The sequence below is a fragment of the Neovison vison genome, chromosome 13 (assembly GCF_020171115.1).
Source record: "Neovison vison isolate M4711 chromosome 13, ASM_NN_V1, whole genome shotgun sequence".
NCBI classification, from domain to species: domain Eukaryota; kingdom Metazoa; phylum Chordata; class Mammalia; order Carnivora; family Mustelidae; genus Neogale; species Neogale vison.
This window is the reverse complement of record NC_058103.1, coordinates 48,802,675-48,816,453: the sequence shown is the minus strand read 5'-3', so window position 1 is coordinate 48,816,453 and position 13,779 is coordinate 48,802,675. Positions and strand designations below refer to the sequence as shown.

The 13,779-nt window shown below is 37.2% G+C and overlaps 1 protein-coding gene across 3 annotated transcripts in view; it reads right to left on the bottom strand.

Annotated features, from left to right (window-relative positions):
* The window catches only part of SOS2 (SOS Ras/Rho guanine nucleotide exchange factor 2), an 83,203-nt gene that overhangs the window by 63,862 nt on the left and 5,562 nt on the right, over positions 1–13,779 (bottom strand). The window lies entirely within an intron of this gene.

The following is a 13,779-nucleotide window of genomic DNA, read 5'->3' as shown; positions in this document are numbered from 1 at the left end:
AATGTGACCAACCAAGTGGATTTATCCCAGGAATCTAAAGTTGATTTAATGTCAGATAATCAAGCAAAAATATTTTACCATGCTAACAGATTAAAAAAGAAAAGTAATTATGATAATATCAATGAATTAGGGAACACCTAAAAAAGTCAACATTCGTTCATAATAAAAGCTCCCAGTTAATTTAGTAAAAGGATATCTGTAACAAAACTACAATAAACATCATAGTCAATGGCTAAATACTAAAAGCTTTCTTTCTGATTATCAGGAAAAAGGTAAGGATACTTGCTCTATCATCTCTATTCCATATTGTACTGGAGGTCTTGGAGAGTGCAGTCCAGCAAGAAAAAGAAATAAAAGTGTAAGAATTAGAAAGGAAGAGATTTATAGATGATTTGACTGCCCACTACAGCAGTTAATTCTATGTGTCACTTCTTCCGGGCCACAGGGTGCTGAGACATTTGGTTAAACATTATTTCTGAGTGTGTCTATGAAGGTTTCTGGGTAAAATTAACAACTGAATTGGTAGACTGAGTAAAGCAGACTGCCCTCCCCAGTGTGAGTGGACCTGTCTGAAAGGCTAAGTAAGAAAAAATTCTTTCTCTCTGCCAGTCTTTGAGCCAGGATTTTGGTCTTCTACCTTGAACTAGGACTTGGACTAGGACTATACCACCAGCTCCCCTGAGTCTCTGACTTACTGACTGCAGATTTTGGACTCGCCTACCTTTATTAGAGAGAGACAGAAGAGAGGGAAAGGAGAGAAAGAGAGGGGGAGAGAGACAGAGAGAGAGAGAGAGAGAGAGAGAGAGAGAGAGTGTGTGTGTGTGTGTGTTTCTGTTTCTCTGGAGACCCCAGACTAATACAGCCATGAAAAAAAATCAAAATATTGTACAGATAAATTTTTTTTAAAGATTTTATAGTTTATTTGAGAAAGAGAGAGAGTGCACAAGCAGAAGGAAGTGCAGAGGCAGAGGAAGAGAGAGAATCTCAAGCAGACTGCGCTGAACATGGGTGAGTTAGGGCTTAATTCCACAACCCTGAGATGATGACCTGAGCTAAAATCAAGAATCAGCCACTTAACCAATATGTCCAGGTACCCCAAATTATTTTAATTCATAAAAAATAAAATTTTATTTCCGTGGAACACAAAAAGATGAAAAACAAAAATCTTAAATAGTATCATTTACAATGGAATAAAAAATACATCATGTACTTCGGAATACATCGTAACAAAAGAAGTACAGATTTAATATTGCAAATATATCAATTCTCAAACTGGTCCACAGACTTCATTAAAATCATAGTCAAAACCGGGACGCCTGGGTGGCTCAGTTGGTTAAGCAGCTGCCTTCAGCTCAGGTCATGATCCCAGCGTCCTGGGATTGAGTCCCACATCGGGCTCCTTGCTTGGCAGGGAGCCTGCTTCTCCCTCTGCCTCTGCCTGCCACTCTGTCTGCCTGTGCTTGCTCTCGCTTCTCTCTCTATGACAAATAAATAAAATAAAAATCTTTAAAAAAAAAAATCATAGTCAAAACCAAAAAGTCTGTCTGCTGAAATTGACAAGATAATTTCAAAACTTATATGGAAATGCAAAAGGCTAAGAAAATCAGGCAGTTATTCCAAGAAGTAGAAGTACTTACTGTAATCGTTATTGGGATCTACAGTAAGAATATGATATTGTTATAATGTTATAATGACAGACAAACAGATGAATGAAAGAAAAAAAGAGTCCAGAAACAAGCCCATAAATATACAGACTCTTGATTTACAACAAAGTAGTATTACAGGGTATGAGGGTGGGGTTATGGGAAGGTGGGGAAGCATATAAAGAGTGAACAACTGGATACCCATACAGAAAGAATGAAACTCAACTCCGATTCATACTCTACACAAACAACAATTCTAGCTGGATATTTTATTACATAAAGACCTAATAAACCGGTACTATAAAACAAGATATTATCTTCACGACCTCTGGATAGGAAAGGATTTTCTAAACAAGACAAAAAAATTACTATCCATAAAGGAAAGGCCTGATAAACATAACTTCAAATTAAAAATTAAAACAATGTTCATCGAGACCTTTAAGAAAGTGAAAAGACAAGTATGCAATGGAGAAGATTTATGTGACACATAAAACACAAGGGCTCGTATCCAGAACTCGAAGTTCAGCAGAAAAAAAAAATGATAAAAATCCCAATACAGGGGCACCTAGCTGGCTCAATCAATAGAGCATGTAACTCTTGGATCTCAGAGTCGTGGGTTCAAGGCCTATGTTGGGCAACAAGCCTGCTTAAAAAAGAAAAAAAAAAAATCCCTATAGAAAAAAACCAAATCAGCACTTAGCAAAAGAAATTCAAATGGCGTATAAGAGCTCTAGCTCTTTGGTAATGAGAGACATGCAAATTAAATCACAATGAAAACTATTAACCCATTTATCAGAGAGTAAAACTGAAAAGCCTGATAATACTAAGTGTTATTGATTATGCAGGACAATGGGAACTCTCAACACACTGCCACTGGAGTGCAAAATGGCTCAATAATTTTATTTATTTATTTATTTATTGGCTCAATCACTTTTAAAAAACTTTGCCATTATCTACTAAAGTGCAAGATATGCCAATACCCTATAATCAATAACAATGGAAAATTTTGTATGTTAACATATGGCAACTAACCTACTGTGGAGATCACTTCATAAAGAAAAAAAAAAAAAAAATATATATATATATATATATATACCTAAACCTAAGATAACACTATATGTCAGTTATACTTCAATTTAAAAAATCAAAAACTTAAAAAAATATATGCATACCCTATGACCCAGCAATTCTACTGCTGGAGATATACATGTCTGTTTAGAGCTATACAGTCCAATACAGCGGACATTAGCCACATATGGCTACTAAGCACCTAAAATGTAGCTCTACTGGAATAAAACGGACTTTAAGTGTAAAATATATGCCAGGTATCAAAGATTCAGTATAAACAAGGTATGTCAAATATTTCAATGTTTATATGCATTATATGCTAAAATGATTAGGTCAAATAAAATACATTATTAAACTCAATTTCACGAGTTTCTTTTTACTTTTTTAATGTGCCTATAAGGAAATTTAAAATTTAATTTAAAATTTAAAATGACTTACATTATATTTCTATTGGACAATATTGTTCTAGAGAAAGAAGCACACCGGTTTCCTAAAAGACATGTATACAAAGGCTCCCAAGTAACATTATTAGTGATACCTCCCAACTAGAAACTCAAATATCTACTCAGAGTGGAATAAATTGTAGCATATTCATACAATGGAATATTGGAAGAAAAATGAGTAACTATAGTGACATAAAATGTGGCTGTATCTTCGAAATAATATTGGCAGAAAGAAGCCAGACAAGAAGGATACATACAAAGGAATTCTGCTTTAGGGCGCCTGGGTGGCTCAGTGCGTTGAGCCTCTGCCTTCGGCTTGGGTTGTGGTCCTGGGGTCCTGGGATCAAGCCCCACATCCAGCTCTCTGCTCAGGAGGGAGACGGCTTCCCCCTCTCTCTCTGCCTGTCTCTCTGCCTACTTGTGATCTCTCTCTCTGTCAAATAAATAAAATCTTCAAGAAAAAAAAACAAAAAACAAAGGAATTCTGCTTCAAGATAAAACAAAATGAAGCTATAAAATTTAGAGACACGTTTATTTTATTTTTTTTTAAGATTTTATTTATTTGACAGAGATCACAAGTAGGTAGAGAGGCAGGCAGAGAGAGAGAGGAAGGGAAGCAGGCTCCCCACTGAGCAGAGAGCCCAATGTGAGGCTCGATCCAAGGACCCCGAGACCAAGACCTGAGGCGAAGGCAGAGCCTTAACCCACTGAGCCACTCAGGTGCCCCTAGGGACACATGTTTAGTATATGTGCTGCTGAAGCGAGCACGGGACACATGTTTAAATGGTAAAACTATAAAAGAAAAAGCAAGGCAGTGATTACCATAAAAATGGTTACCTTCTGGAGATTTCTATTGAGAAAAATGCTATATTCCTTAAACTGTGTATTTATATTTTATGCATTTTTGATTGCTTTACTACTTCACCATAAATAAGTTAAAAAAGTTGGAGAATCACCTAGCAAACAGAAAATGGAAGGATAAAATCACAATAAAATAAGTCAAAAGGGCCCTGCTAGTCCTCAGCTAATAAATGAAATTAAAACGTCAGATTCCTGGATACAAAAAGAATATTCTACAAGGTTAGGGTGAAGGGAAGAAGCGGGTCGTATACAACGTATGTATTAGATCAGTTCCAGACTTCAACCTTAACACTAGAAGCTAGAAGACAGATTTCCAACTTAGAATAAGATCCTAACAAACTATCAATCAAATGTCATGGTAAAATGAAGACACGCTTAGACATAACAGGTCAAAAGTTTTTATCTCCCACGCACCCCTTCGCATTAGGCTTTTATAGTTTGTTCCACAGTAAAAACAAAAGTATAAATCAAGAGAAAAATATGGTATACAAGAAATGAAGGAATCAATACAGGAAAAAAGGCTAAGGGAGTATCCAGGATAAAGTGAAGGGAATTATGAGAGATGTACAACAGGCGTAAGGTCACCAGTCTGGACTACAGAAGATCAGAAGACCCTGGGAGAAACTGTCTCAAGAAGATGAAATGGGGACGCCTGGGTGGCTCAGTTGGTTAAGCAGCTGCCTTTGGCTCAGGGCATGATCCCAACGTCCTGGGATCGAGTCCCACATCAGGCCCCTTGCTCAGCAGGGAGCCTGCTTCTCCCTCTGCCTCTGCCTGCCATTCTGTCTGCCTGTGCTCTCTCTCTCTGATAAATAAATAAAATCTTTAAAAAAAAAAAAAAAAAAGAAGATGAAATGGCTCAGTCAAAGAACTTGTGACTCTTTCTTTTTTTAAAGATTTATTTATTTACTTTAGAGAGAACAGGAGAGCATGAGGAGGGGCAGAGGGAGAGGGATAGAGAATTTAAGCCCACATGAGGCTTGATCTCACAAACCTGATCTCATGCAACCCAAAGATGTGACTCTTGATCTCACCAGGGTCATGAGTTAGAACCCCACACTGGGTGCAGAGATTAGTAAAATAAATAAAAACCTCAAAAAAGATTAAATTGATAAGAGCAGCTGATGAATCTAAAAATCTTAAGAGGATATTTAGCAACAGATAGAGTTTAAGCTTGAATTAGTAGGTACATAGAAAACTACACAAGAAAACAAGACTATTACTAATTCCAGTAAAAGTAAAAGGTTAAGTAGGAAAGAAAAAGTGGTGTATATGTAACAGCATTTACAGTCATAATAATGTAAACTTTGAATACTAATCCAAAAAAACCTAACATATAACCATGGCATGGGGTGTAAGGCAGAAAGTATATGTATGATAAGGTATGTATGGTGGGAAGAAGGAAATATAATGTGTATTAAAGAATATTAGGGTGCCTGGGTGGCTCAGTCAGTTAAGCACTGACAATGGATTTCAGCCCAGGTCATTTTCTCAGTTGTGAGATCGAGCCCTCCTTGGGCTCCACACTCAGTGTGGAGTCCGCTTGAGATTCTCTGTCTCTCTGTCCCTCCTCCTGCTTGTGCATGCTCTCCAAAATAAATAAAATTTTTTAAAAAGGGGGGGGGGCGCCTGGGTGGCTCAGGTCATATCTCAGAGTCCTGGGATCAAGCCCCGCATCGGGCTCTCTGCTCAGCAGGGAGCCTGCTTCCTTCTCTGTCTCTGCCTGCTTGTGATCTCTGTCAAATAAATAAATAAAATCTTTAAAAAAAAAAGGGGGGGATTTTAAATCCTTACCTTCCATTAACAGATAATGGCTAAACAGAAAGATCAAGAAACAGCAACTTTTTTCACAACACTTTAATTTTGATAAAATACGCTAACTTATAAAGAAACACAATATGAACTAGGAAGTGTGAAAAAGGAGGATACATAAACTAGAGATAACAAATACTACCTTTTTACAATGGAATACTATGCAGCCATCAAAAGAAACGAAATCTTGCCATTTGCGACAACATGGATGGAACTAGAGCGTATCATGCTTAGCGAAATAAGTCAAGCGGAGAAAGACAACTATCATATGATCTCCCTGATATGAGGAAGTGGTGATGCAACATGGGGGCTTAAGTGGGTAGGAGAAGAATCCATGAAACAAGATGGGATAGGGAGGGAGACAAACCATAAGTGACTCTTAATCTCACGAAACAAACTGTGGGTTGCTGGGGGGAGGGGGGTTGGGAGAAGGGGGGTAGGGTTATGGACATTGGGGAGGGTATGTGCTTTTGGGTAAATTGGAAGGGGAGATGAACCATGAGAGACTATGGACTCTGAAAAACAATCTGAGGGGTTTGAAGTGGCGGGGGGGGTGGGAGGTTGGGGTACCAGGTGGTGGGTATTGTGGAGGGCACGGCTTGCATGGAGCACTGGGTGTGGTGAAAAAATAATGAATACTGTTTTTCTGAAAATAAATAAATTGGAAAAAATAAAAAAAATAAAAAAAAAAAACAAAAACCAAAAAAAAAAAAAAAACAAATACTACCTTTTTTTTTTTTTTTTTTTAAAGATTTTTATTTATTTGTTAGAGAGAGAGAGAGATACAGAGCACACGCACAGGCAGACAGAGTGGCAGGCTAGAGGCAGAGGGAGAAGCAGGCTCCCTGCTGAGCAAGGAGCCCGATGCGGGACTCGATCCCACGACGCTGGGATCATGACCTGAGCCGAAGGCAGCTGCTTAACCAACTGAGCCACCCAGGCGTCCCCAAATACTACCTTTTTAAGGACTTTGGGAAAGAAGAGTTTAAGTAAAGGAGATAGATATTTATAAAGGACCAATATCCAAAAAGCCAGGCTTTATAATATTTCTTTACAAATTCAAGATTCGGGGGAAGTAAATATTTTCTCTTGCATCTTACACTTCTTTAACATGACAAAAAGAAACTTAATTACATCTTACCATATATTTCTATTAGATCAATAGAATTAAGAGACTTCTTTTTTAATAAAAAGAAAAGCGTTTATATTGAAGTTTAGCAAGGGCATTCCTAAGGCTATTTCTTAAAACATCCTCCATAAAATCCAAGTGCCCTACTCAGTGAAAGTGACTGAGCATGAGAATTACGATAATGTCTAACTGGGATGGATTTTTTTTCTGTGATTATGATTTTGGTAAATAACCTGCAAAGCAATTTTAACATTGAGCATCAAAATTTCTTATGCCAAACTTCTTAACGTAACTGCAAATATGAAGTCATAAAAAATATATATATATAAAATGTTAAAATCCCACACATAAATACTAATAAAACATCAAGTTGATAAAGAACCATACTTTGTAGTCGCAGCGTTTACTATCTCAGCACCCTATGAGACAGTAAACAAAATTACCACACCAGAACTCATCCATCATAGTTTTCTGAAAGACTACTCAGAAAAAGAGCAATTAAAGTAATTTTCAGTCTTTAAAAGTAGATTAACAAGTCAGACCTGTATTTTAGTTACACCATATTTTCAAATTGCCAGAAGGTATTTCCTTATACATACTATAAAAAAGAACAGTCGTGATATTATATATAGATCCATGTATAAACACAAATAAAAATATTAAACTTTACATTTAAATGTTAATTACATTAACATTATGTTAATTTTAAAAAAAGAAAGAAAATGAAAAAAGCAGCTATAAACCAGAAGAAAATCTCCGTAAGAACATATATCTGATAAAAGATTTGTATTGAGATATATACAGAATTTTCAAAACTTAACAATTCAAAACAAACAACTCAATAAAAATGGGCAAAAGACTTGAACAAACACTTCACCAAAGAAAATACATGCACAGTAAATAGCACGAAAAATGCTCAACATTATTACTCAATGGGGAAAAGCAAATTAAATCCATAAACATTCACCTCCTATCTGATCCAGCCACTCTTTGATAATTACCCAAGAAAAAAGGAAATGTATGTCCATAAAAATACTTGTACACAAATATTCACAGCAGTTTTATTTGTAATAGCCAAGATATGAAAATCAAAGGTACATTAATAAAGAGATAAACAATGGTATGGTAATATCCACACAATGGAATACTATCAAACAACAAAAAGGAGTGAACTATTAATATATGAAACAAAATGGAGGAATTGCAAAATAATTATGCTGAGTCAAAGAAGCCAGAAAAATAAAAAAAGAGTATATACTGTATGATTCCATTAATACAAAACTCTAGAAAATGCAATCTATAGTAATGGAAAGCAGATCAGTAACTGCTTCAGTACAAGAAATGGGGAGGGAGGGAGAATTAAAGAGTCAGAGTCAAGAGGAAATTACGGGCTGAAGGATATATTCAATATTTTAATTGTGATGGATTCACTGAAATATACATACATAAAAATGTATCAAACTGTATTACTTTAAGGGGCGCCTGGGTGGCTCAGTGGGTTAAAGCCTCTGCCTTGGGCTCACGTCATGATCCCAGGGTCCTGAGATATAGCAAGTCCTGCATCAGGCTTCCTGCTCAGCGGGAGGCCTGCTTCTAACTCTCCCACTCCACGGGCTTGTGTTCCCTCTCTCACTATCTCTCTGACAAATAAATAAATAAAATCTTAAAAAGAAAAAAAAAAAAAGAATCTCATTCTACTTAGCTTAATATTATACAAGGGTTTACCATAAAATAATCAAAACAAATCAAAAAGTCTTCTGTAGAGAAGACTATTAATGGAGGCTAAAATTTTTGTCATTAAAATTTTCTTCCAATGGAATGAAATGGCACATGATCTGGAAGTACATTCCCATAAAGACAGGCCATTAGCCTGTAAAGCCAAGAAAGTACAGGCTAAATCACTGGTTTCCAACTTGTTCCAATGGCAAAGCATTTGGAAGTCACAGTGCTCCTAGCAGAATGTGAAAATATTAACAGACTAATATTACACCGCAGAAAGCAGAAGTAATATTAGTAAAAATGACTATAAAAGTGTAAATTACAAGCACCTATCTGTAAGAGAAAACAAAAAATATCATAACTCTTTTTCCTGCAAAACCTCTCTATCTCTTGTGCATTTGTTTTACCTTCTTCCATTACTCATTAGCAAGCAAACAGCAGCAGTCACCACATCACAGACTTTAGAAAAACTTATGAGTGAAAAATAAAATTGAAATTGAAAAAAATTAATATTGGCTTTTTCCCCCTGTGAACCAGGAAAAGATCACTATTCTAAATATGCTTTATTCAAAGTTTAAGGCTCCCTGGGCTAAGTACCCACTTCCTTCAGCATACTACCAAAACTACCACATGTACTCTTTCTTAAAGAACATCTGCCACAGGATCACCTGGATGGCTCCGTTGGTTAAACATCTGTCTTCAGCTTTGGTCATGATCCCAGGGTCCTGGGATGAGTCCTGTATCAAGCTCCCTGCTCAGCGGAGAGTCTGCTTCTGCCTCTATTCCTTCCACCCTGTTCATGATCTCTCTCTCTCTCAAATAAATAAAACCATTAAAAAAAGAAGAAATACTAAAAGGCAACAATACCTTATTTCACTCAAGAGAAAAAATTCAAAGCAAGTTTTCACACCTTAACTATTTTTCTATCTTACTATTAGAATTCAGAAGTGAGATGGCTGGCATGTGACATGTATTAACACATTCATTTGACTTTGTCTCAAATAAGATAAATATGATGGGGCTGGTTGGCTTGACAACTAAAACTAACTTTACCAATTTAGTTATGTGGTGGATATTTTACATTAAATTAATGAGTGTGGTAGGCAGAATTCTGAGGTGGCCCCTAGGATTCCTACCGCTTGATGTACATGCTCTGTGTACTCCTCTGGAGTGTGGGCAGGAATTGTGAATATGATGGGATATCGCTCCTATAATCAAGTTACCATATAAGGCAAAAGTGACAAAGGTCCCTAATCAGTTGACTTGGTGTTAACAGAAAGATTATCATCCTAGGTAGGCCTAACCCAAATCAGGTAAGTCCTTTAAAAGTAGATCTAGAAGTATGAAATAAGAAACAGCTGCAGATGCATTCCTATTGGCCTTGAAAAAGCAAACTGACATATTATAGGGAGGGTCATGCGGCAAGGAATGGCAGCAGCCTTCTAGGAATTGAGGGTCTCAGACCTACAGCTGTAAGGAAATGAATTCTGCCAATAATTACATGAGTCTGGAAGAGGACCCCAAGCCTCAGATGAGACTGCAGCCCCAGATAAAACCTTAACTAAGACCCTACATAGAGAACCCAGTTAAACTGTGCCTAGACTTTTAATTTACAGAAATTGTGAGACAATAAATTTATACTAAGCCCCTAAAGCTTGTAATAATTTGTTAATACATTTGTTGCTGTTAAACAGCAACAGAAGATGAATACAATGAACTAGATATACAGCTCCAAGGATTCAATGAAAATATGTTTAAAGAACATATACGGTGGGGCGCCTGGGTGGCTCAGTGGGTTAAAGCCTCTGCCTTCAGCTCAGGTCATGATCCCAGAGTCCTAGGATCGAGCTCCGCATCGGGCTCTCTGCTCAGCGGTGAGCCTGCTTCCCCTTCTCTCTGCCTCTCTGCCTACTTGTGATTTCTCTCTCTGTCAAATAAATAAATAAAATCTTTAAAAAAGAAAAAAGAGTAAAAGAACATATATGGTAAAATACATGTTATTAATTAATATCATCATAGCTAAAGTGTATTAAAATTAATACTGTTTTCATTTTCCCAAGCATTCCTGGATATATGGAACTAAACAAAGTATCTCTAAGCAAAAAGTAACAGTTATACTTATTAGTCTTTTGGCAAGTCCTGGAAAAGCTAGAAAATGAAAAAGTGAATAGCTCTGAAGACCAGGTAACAAATCATTCTGCAAGTCAGGTGGTTTCCAACTTTTTACTTGAGACAAAATTGCAGGAGAACATAAATAAGTTACTGGCTGATATATTATTAAGACTCTTTTTGACAGATAACAATATAATTTTGTCATATAATTTGAAGAAAATTTAAAAAATGAGCTTGAGGGGTGCCTGGGTGGCTAATTTTTCAAAATCCATGACATGTATGTTCTTTTTTTTTTTTTTTTTAGATTTTATTTTATTTTATTTATTTATTTGACAGACAGAGATCACAAGTAGGCAGAGAAGCAGGCAGAGAGAGATGAGGAAGCAGGCTCCCTGCTGAGCAGGGAGCCTGATGCTGATGCGGGGCTCCATCCCAGAACCCTGGGATCATGACCTGAGCCAAAGGCAGAGGCTTTAACCCACTGAGCCACCCAGGTGCCCCAACATGTATGTTCTTTTGCTCAACTATATCGTATTAGCAATTGACCCTAAAAGAGAGATTTTTTTTAAAGATTTTATTTATTTATTTATTTATCTACCTATGTATCTGGGAGAGAGAAGAGGGTGACCGAATGAGAGGGACAGCATGAGTAGGGGTTGTGAGGGAGGTACGGGAGGGAGAAGGACAGACAGTCTGATGTGGGACTCGATCCCAGGACCCCAGGTTCCCAGGATCACAACCTGAGAAGAAGGCGGACGCTTAACCAACTAAGCCACCCAGGAACCCTAAAAGAAACATTTTGATGCTTCACATTCATTGAAGAAATTTTTTAAAAATTCAATATACAGCATTTTTGTTGCTGAAGAAGGTATAAATATAAAGGAGGGATCAAAGACTTTTAAGCATAAACATATTATATCAAAATATAATTATGCAGAGGAACTGGAACGAAAAGTCCAAAGAGAAAAAAGAATAGTGTAAAATTTCCCAATTGTTAAAAAAGCACTTTGATCCTATATGCGACAACATGGAGGAAGGTGAATATAATGCTAGGTGAAGTAAGTCAGAGAAAGACAAATACCATATGATTTAACTCATATGTGGAATTTAAGTAATAAAACAAATGAGCAAAAGGAATCAAAAGAGTGAAACCAAGAAGCAGATTTTTTTTTTTTAATTGTATTTATTCAGACGGAGAAGCAGGCTCTCTTGTTGAGCAGGAAGCCTGACTCAGGGCTTGATCCCAGGACCCCAGGAACATGACCTGAGCCAAAGGCAAACACTTAACCAACTGAGCCACTCAGGCTCCCCAAGGAACATTCTTAATTACAGAGAACAAAACTGATGGTTACCAGAGGGGAGGAAGGTAGAAGGGATGGGTGATACAGGTGATGGGGATTAAGGAGTGCCCTTCTCATGATGAGCATGGGATTATGTATGGAATTGCTGAATCACTATACTGTACACCTGAAACTAACATAACACTGTATGTTAACTGGAATTAAAATAAAAACATTTTTTAAAAAGCCCTTTGCGTGTTTATTTTAAAAGGATCAATGGTGGGGGCGCCTGGGTGGCTCAGTTGGTTAAGTGGCTGTCTTCGGCTCAGGTCATGATCCCAATCCTGGGATCCAGCCCTGAGTTGGGTTCTCTGCTTATCAGGGAGTCTGCTTCTCCCTCTGACCCTCCCCCTTCTTGTTCTCTCTCTCACTGTCTCTCTCTCAAATAAATAAAATCTTAAAATAAAATAAAATAAAAGACTGATAAAACTATTTTATTTTAAAACATCAGTATTTAGAACACATACAAAATTATACCTTCTGCAACTATTTGAACTTGAACAATTTTAACAATTAAAAACTTATTTTGGGGACATGTAGCAAAAAAACAAAAACAACAACAACAACAAAAACCCTCTAATTTAGGAGAAAGAATCAAGACTCAATGTTGATGAGATCTGAACCTGCTGTGAGAAGGAAGGGAAGGGTGATTGATGGATGATCAGGTTTCTGCCTTGAAAACTGAGTGTATCACTTACACTAGAGGTTTTGGACAATGATAATAAGCTTGGATTGGGTTATGTTGTGAACATCTACAGAGCAATGCCCAGGAAGCAGGGGATATAGTGGTTTTAAATAGGCTCCAAGAGGAGTCTTCTTCAAGATGATATTTTTCTGAAGACTTAAAGAAGGTATGAGGACCAGTCATGTTTTTAATCTGCAGGAAGGCTGTTATAGGCAGAAGAAACAGCAAGTACAAAAACTCTGAGATTAGAATATGTCTACACCTTAGAATCTGTCTGTGAGTACAAGGAAGCCACTGTAGGGAAGGAAAAGAGCAAAAAAGGGAGAGAAGTATATGAAGTCAGAGATGTAAAGGGAACAGGAAGCATCAGAGTGTAGTAACCCATTGAGAGGACTTATTAGACTTTTATTCTGAGAAGCAGTAAGAGTTCTGAACAATGGAATGACAAAATTTCACTTATCTCTGCCACGTTGAGAAAAGACTGAACAGGACAAGGGCAGAAGAGAGACCAGTTACAGGCTATTTGAACATTCCAGGAGATTGGTGATGGCTTGGCCCCAGGTGGTAGAAGTGGAAGAGTATGACATGGTGGTTGAGTACAGCTACAGTTTTTAAAGTAGAGCTAAACAATTTGCTGACAGATTACACAAATTAGGAAAGGCAGGATTCAAGAATAACTCCAGATTTTTATCTGGAGCAACTAGAAGGATGCAGAAGCTGGCCATTTACTGATAAAGAACACACTACAAAAGCAGGAGATTTGGGGGGGGGGGGAGAGAAGGAGATCAGTATTGGTTGAGATGCAGAAGTATCAAGAAAGGAGTTGGTTACCCAACCTCAGGAGAGAGTTCTGAGCCAGAAATAAAAATATGAAAATCATCAGATACAGATGACATGCGAAGCCATGAGGCTGGATGGGATCTACAAATGACTGTAAATAAAAACTTAAGTCCAAAAACTAAGCAAT